This window comes from Chiloscyllium punctatum, chromosome 28 (genome assembly GCF_047496795.1).
Source record: "Chiloscyllium punctatum isolate Juve2018m chromosome 28, sChiPun1.3, whole genome shotgun sequence".
In the NCBI taxonomy this organism is placed as follows: domain Eukaryota; kingdom Metazoa; phylum Chordata; class Chondrichthyes; order Orectolobiformes; family Hemiscylliidae; genus Chiloscyllium; species Chiloscyllium punctatum.
This window is the reverse complement of record NC_092766.1, coordinates 12,645,810-12,653,649: the sequence shown is the minus strand read 5'-3', so window position 1 is coordinate 12,653,649 and position 7,840 is coordinate 12,645,810. Positions and strand designations below refer to the sequence as shown.

Genomic DNA, 7,840 nt, shown 5'->3' with positions numbered 1-7,840 from the left:
TAAAAGGTCAGATATTGCTCTGCATTACCATCTAGAAGAAAGCGAGGATTTCTGATGCTGTATAGTCAAAGTTGAAAAGTATAGCGCTGGAAAAGCACAGCAGATCAGGCAGCATCCAAGGAATAGGAGTGCCAATGTTTCGAGCATAAGTTCTATATCAGAAATGTCATTCCTCACGAAGGGCTTATGCCTCAAACATCGATTCTCCTGCTGCTCAGATGCTGCCGAACGAACTCTGCTTTTTCAGCACCATACGTTTCCACTCTGGATTTACGTTTGTCAGAGAAACAAGACTTGCTTTTCTTTCACAACTGATCCCAAAGATACTCAACGTGTCGGTGTGTTTCTTTTATTTTCGGTACCATGCCTGTTCGTGTCCTCAATCAGAGATCAATAGCCGACCCAGTCTCCCCCAGTCAGAGAGCCCAGTTGAAGTGTAGGATGCAGAATGCTAGTGTGAGCTACCATGTATTACTGTATTGACAAAGTTTCGAGAAGCCTCAATGTCAGTGATCACGCATACTACCGATGATAAAATATACAGGGGCAGCAACATCACTTATCGCTTCCAATATACTCGAAACTCTGCCAGTATTTGTCATATCCTCACCATCAGAAATGTGGTCTCCAGTGCCTCTGTCGTCTCTTTCCGTGCTATGTTGGCGACCTCAGCTGGTTATCACAGTGAGACAGGGCAATGCAATAACTCAGTGTGCTCAAACTTACAACAGCTTCTGAAACATCACTGGCTGAGGGCATGTCATTACCTCCAGCAATATCCTTCAGTGCAATTTCCCACAGAGGCCAACTTAAATTTGAGGTGGTTCTGTCAGATCTCCACAGATGTTCCACTCTGGATTAAACCCAGCGCTCTGAGAGATTAGTGGGATTTGGAAATCTCTTTCTCGATTGTGTATCGGTCTGACCCCACACCCTTCTCCATCCGAGAAAGACAGAATGTGAAAAAGTCAGATTCAAAAATTCTTTCCTCCTCCCCTCCCTCCAGCCGTATGACTGGTTTTTGATGAGCTGTACCATTGTAAGATTTCTCTGAGAACTATCTTCAGAGGTGGAACCACCCTGAACACTTGGGGTAAGTGATTTTGTTTCTCTTTCTCTGTCTCTGTCTTGTATCATTCAGATTCGTTCATTTTTTTACCCATTCACGGTCGACTCTGTTCTCTGGACTTCACCAAATAAAGATTTAATACATTTCTCAACAAATCTAACTCACGTACGCAAGCCACAAGTTTTACATTCATAATTAGTTCATCACTCACACAGTCAATCACTCACTCTGTCTCATACAGGTCAGGTTATGATTTATATTCATAATTCACACACTCGGACAGGTCAGTGTGCTTCATGTATTAATTATTCTCTCGCTGATGTCACGCATACATACACACGCACACACACACGCGCACACACATTCACGCACGCACACACGTCAGATAGATTATATCAATATTTCCCTCTCACAAATAATAATTCTGTTTCTCTTACTGACACACAAAAGTCAGAGGGTTACTTACATCAACCATTCTGCCTCTTCCTCTCCCTCTCTCTCACACACACACAGGTCGTGACATATTAATGTTTCTCTCCCTCTCACACATGTCAGGCCGTTATTTATTTTGATAATTCTCTCCCACCCACTCTCTCACAAAACATTGCTAAATGTGTTTTTTTCCATTTATAGTTTTCGCTGGCACACAAACATAGACAGATTTGAGTTCATATGAATACTTCACTCACACATCCACGTAAGCATTACATTAATGAACTTTTTGCTCACACAGACATACATAGGACAAGTTTTATTTGTATTAATAATTTCCCTTCATCCCCTCCCTCTCCCTCTCCCTACCCGCACACACACAGGTCATTGTGTTTTTTACATTACCAATTCCCTCCCTCACACAAATAGTCACAGGTCGGACATTATACCAATTATTCTCTCTCATACACAGTAACATGTCAGTAACACATTAATAATTCTATCTCTCACAAAAACACACGTCAGTGTTGATTATATTAATCATTCTCTCTCTCCCTCTTTCTTGACCATTAAAAAAACACACACAAGTCAGACATTGAATCAATAATTCTGTCTCACATGCAGGTCAGAGCTTTATTTGTATTAATGATTTCTTCTCTCTCCCTCTCTTTCAGACTCACTGATCAGTGTTACATTCCTAATTTTCTCTGACACAGACACATATAAGTCGTTACTAGTATTTATAATTCGCTCTTTTCACTCTCACTCTCCCTCTCTCATAAGCACACAGAGATCAGAGATTATATCAATAATGCCATTTCAAACACGCAGATCAGTGTTACATTCGTAGTTCTTTCTCGCACACAAACACCTTGCAGTCGGAATCTTATTTATGTTACTAATCACGCTCTCTTTCTCCAACACAGATAAATACATGCAGACACAACACACACATCGTTCAAACACAAACAGTTCGGAGATTATATCAATAATTCTCTGTCACACACACAATGGTGAGTGTTACATTATTACTTCTCTCTCTCAGACATGCACAGATCCGCATGTTATATACATTCTTAAATCTCTGTCTGCATTTCCCTTTCTCAAAATCGAGCACCCGTCCGAGATTACATCAATATTTCTTTCTCGCGCACTCACAGGCAAATTAATAATTCTCTCCCACACAAAGAAACAAGTTATGATGCTAATTATATTAATAATTTGCTCTCTCTCCCTCGCGCACAAAAACTAACAGAGGCCAGACTTACATCAACAACTCTCTGTCTCTCACGCTGTTCAGAGTGTTAGTTATATTAATAATTCTTTGTCATTCTGTCTCCCTCACTCCCTCTCTCTCACACACAAATACATAGGCGCAGAAACAAACAGGACAGCCATTGCATCAATAATTCTCTCTCACAATAATCGGTCTGTGTTACATTGATAATTCTCCCTCACAAACACACGCAGTTCAGAGATTCTAACAGCAGTTCTCTCTCACACACGCAGCTCGTTCTTGCATTAATAATATTGTCTCTCACGCAAGCACCCAGATCAGAGATTGCATCAATAATTCTCTGACAGACGTTCACAGGTCAGTGTTACATTGCTGTTCTCTGACACAGACACGCATAGGTCATAGGCTTAGTCATATTGATAATTCTCTCTCTTCACTCTGCCCTTCTCACAAACACACATGTCTGTGATATATAAATAATTCTCTCACGCACGCACTGAATGTTAAGTACATGAATAATTCTCTGTCCCACAAAAACACACAGATCCGAATGTTAATTCGATTAATTAATCTCCTTCTCTGACGCTCACATACCAAACGCACACAGGTCAGAGATTATATCAATGATTCTCTCTTTTGTAGACAGAGATCAGTTTGTTACTTATATTAATAATTCTCACTCACACACACAATCACACACAAATGCATACACGTCAGAGGTTATAGCAATAATTCACTCTCAGGTACACTTCAGCAATTCTCTCTCACACAGACATGCACAGCTATCTCTCTCACACAATCTCTATCACACAAACAGTTCAGAGATTATGTCACTAATTCGCTCTCACTTAGACAGCTCTGTGTTATATTAATAATTCTCCTTTTTTTATATTGATAAGTCTCCATCGCAAAAGTATACTGATCAGACTTCACATCAGTAACAATCTCTCACACACGGGATAGTGTGCTATTACAATTAATGAGCATCTCTCTACGCTCTTCCCTCCACCCCACCGCAGAATGTCCACTCAGAGATGAAATCGATTATACTCTCTCATAGATAGTTCAGAGTTACAGGGACAATTCTGTCTCACACAGAGAGTGGTCAGATCATTATTTCTATTAATAGACTCTCTCTCTCTCTCTCTCTCTCTCTCTCACACACACACACACACATTAGTGTAGCTTGATATTGATAATTTTCTCTCTTACAAACAACACTGGTCAGCGATTGTAACAGCATTAATACTACACTCACCCAATCACCATCTCTCTATGTCTCTTCCACACGCATTTATACACACACGCACACTCACATACACACAAGTCAGTGGTTATATTAATAAACTGGTCAGTATTATATCCATATTTATCTTACTCACAAAGATTCATAGGACAGTGATTGTAAGAACAATTTCCTCACACCCACTCACAATCCAATGGGATATTAATAATTCTCTCTTTAATAGTTATAGTGTTAATTATATTAATTCTCTCTCCCTCTCTCTAGATCACGTGCAAAACACACACTAGTCAGAGATTGCATCAATAATTCTCTCACACACACACAGGTCAGAGTTACATGAATAATTCGCTCTCAAACATACATAGTCAGAATCAGAGTGCTGCTTATATTAATACTTCTCTAACCCCTATCCCCTCTGTCTCCCTCTTCTCAAACACACATGTCGGTCAATTATTTATATTAATTTATATTAACAATTCTCTTTCACTTACAACCATACATAGATAAAAGATTATGTCAATAATTCCCTTCAAGCATTCAGGTACGTGCTACATTGCTATTTTGCTCACACATAATCACCCACATGTCAGAATTTATAGCAATAATTCTCTCTCCTCTTCTCTCTCTCACATGAGCACACGGAAACATACAATCCACAGCAAAATGTCAATAATCTCTCTCTTACTAAAACACACAGGTCAGTGTATTGATTATCATCACAATTCTGTCCCTCTGCCTCTCTTATACACAAACATACCCAGGTCAGAGAATAAATCGATAAGTCTCCCTCACACACAGGTCATTGTGTTATTACATCAATAATTCTCTCTCACCAACATGGTCACTCGTTGCATTGATAATTTTCTTTCGCACATTCACATGCAGAGCAGAAGTTAACAGTAATAGTCTCTCTCACACATAAAACATTGTTATATTAAAACTTCTCTATCTCGTTCAAAGACAACAGCCAACGTGATATGTAATTCTGTCTCTCTGTCATATTCACACACATACACACAGATCAGAGTTCAGAGCAACATTTCTCGCATGCACACAAATCGGTTAGTCCATTTTAATTGTTTTCTTACACAGCTCAAACTGCTATGTATAAGTATATATAAATATTTATCTCTAACATGCAGGTTCAGAAAATTATATCAATAAGTCCCGTCTCTGTCTGTCTCACACAAACACAATTTGGGTAGTTATATTAATACTTCATTCACTAACTGACTCTCGGACACGCATAGATCAGACTTTTAGATATATCAATAATTCTCACACACTTATATTTCATAGATTAATAATTTTCTGTCTCTATCCCTCAAACACACAAACAGTTCAGAATCATATATATGAGTACTTCTCCCTCACATGCGTTAGTCAGAGAATTGTTTTTATTCCATGTTATCATCTTCTCTTTCTCTCTCTCTTTGCCCACACACAGGTAGTGATGATTGGAAATCTTCTGTCCTTCTGCTCCCTCCTTTGTCGGAACAAGTAGACATGGGATCAGCCACTCTGCCCTGTCTGGTGATTCGTTTTAAGCCTGGCTATCTGCAGGTGCTCTGGAGCGTGGATGGGAAAGAGACAGACAACGAGGTGACCTCAAGTGCGTAGTCGCCGGACAGTGATCATAGCTACAGCTTGAGCAGTTACCTGACAATCCTAGCCACTGACTGTAAGAAAGACTTCACATAGTCCTGCAGTGTGAGACACGGTTCACTGAACTTCACTCTCCTCAACGCCATCAGCTCCAGCGACTGTTACCTCTGAGACAAACAATGTCACGGGTCAGTCACTGTGTGTCATGCGGTGGTTTGTTCTTTGTGTTTTGCAATGCAATTTCTTCAGCAATGTCAGTATTTGGTGATCAATATTGGGTGAATATTGAAAGATGTCAGGAACGGGTGAAATGATTGCTCCATTCAATGAGTGGGGATTTCCTGCTGCAATTGTCTCCAGCATTTTGCGTGCAAACTCTCATTCTGGGTACAATGGGGAGCAATCACACCTTTTTCAACAATGGCCATGCTGTATTTGTCAACTTTATAAGCCCAGCTCTGAATAAAGATAACAAGGTACCACGAAATGAATGTCTATCATTGCTGAACATTGAAAAGGGACACTCAGTTATTTGGCAGTGAACAGTTTATCCCGGCGACATAATCACATGGAATGATATCAAATGATGGCATGGGAGCATACATTCATATTATTCACCTCACCTTCCTGTCCTTGGGAGGGAATCAACTTATCTCCCTGCAAAGCAAGTTCCTCCTGCAGGCTCAACTAAAGTTATAGGGACTGGGAGATTTGACCAGCTTTTGCATTGTTTGTTGCAGAAGCAAAAGACTCCAATTATTGAATACTCGGAATTTTAAGAGCCATAATAAAGCAATGTCCCTCAGCTCTCTGTTTTGTTGAAAGAAGTGTCCGAGGCTGCATTCTGTCTCTGGACGAGTACAAAATCCCAGTTGTGTCGCTGATCTTGTCAATTATAGCCCCTTTCCAAATGTCTCTATACTTTTGATGGAATTGTATGCCCTGGATTCTGTACCTTTTTGCAGTAAAACTAACAAGAGTGCACTATGTAAGCATATGCTGAATCAGGGAACAGCAGAAACTATAAACGGGGTCAATGGGTGGAAAGCTTAAATTCAATATATTTATGAACCCAATGATTTAATATATTTTAAAAATGTGCTCCTACTTAAAAGGAACGTTCTAACAACATTGGATCACACACACACAAACACACACACACATACACACACACATACTCACACACTCATACACTCATACACATATACACACATGCACACTCACATACACACACACACACACTCACACACACACACACAGAGGCACACACTCACACACTCACACACACACACACACTCACACACATACACACACACACACACACGATTAAGAAAGAATGAACTGAATTTTTTGAGTCGATGGAGGTGGGCCAGGTTTCATTCTGTATCAGGAAACTGCAGAGAATATCGGAGGCGATATCTAGACATCAAAGCAGCACATTAACTGCGACTCTGACTGTCTACACTCTACTGGTGGACTGTGAAGCAGCGGATCTCGCTGGCCGAGATTCTGACCAACTCGAGCTGAGGCTCGGGCTGTTGGGTGGGAGGTCACAGCGTCTGTGTACTTTCATAACTCCCTGCTCTCACCGACGCGCCTATCAATTTCTGCCCAACACTGAAACCACACGCTCAAGTCTGTTTGACAGAGCTGTGTAATGGGGGAGGGGTGGGGTTGGGGGAGGCAATTCAGAATGGTCAGAGCACAGGTGCCGGACTTTGGCCGGTTGTTCAGCTGCTGGCTGTATGCAAGAAGCCCTCAAACGGGCAGTAGAACAGATTGCTAGAAAGATGAAGTGCTTGAAACAAGCAAGATTCAGAGATGGCGTGTTGTTGTAAGGTTATTTGCCCGATTCAGATACCTCGAGTTGGAGGCAGGGTTTCAGAATTGTCGGTTCCATTTGAAACTGAGATGGGGAGGAATTTCTTCTGTGAGAGGATGCCATTCTGTCTCCTCAGAGCAATGAGACTGAGCCACTAAATCATTGAAGGGCTTAGAAGAGGGGAGTTTGCGTGACAATGAAATCCCAATGAAGTCCCCGCGGTTTGGGACTTATGAAGGAGAGACTGGCTAGCATATTGGTCGCCACAACCAGCCCATCATGATCTAATTGACGGGCAGGAGACGCTCAATGGCAGAATCGGCTGCCTCCTGCCCCAATCTTTACATTTCAGTGGTGCGTGCCACTGAAAATTTATATTTTAGAATTAATTTCAGAACGCACCTCTTTCAGAATCAAAGCAAAAACCTC

At 41.0% G+C, this 7,840-nt stretch overlaps 1 pseudogene; it reads left to right on the top strand.

The window, feature by feature from the left end:
• The first annotated feature begins 363 nt into the window (after positions 1-363).
• Positions 364-5,760, top strand: LOC140453895 (immunoglobulin lambda-1 light chain-like; annotated as a pseudogene).
• The last annotated feature ends 2,080 nt before the right edge of the window (positions 5,761-7,840 follow it).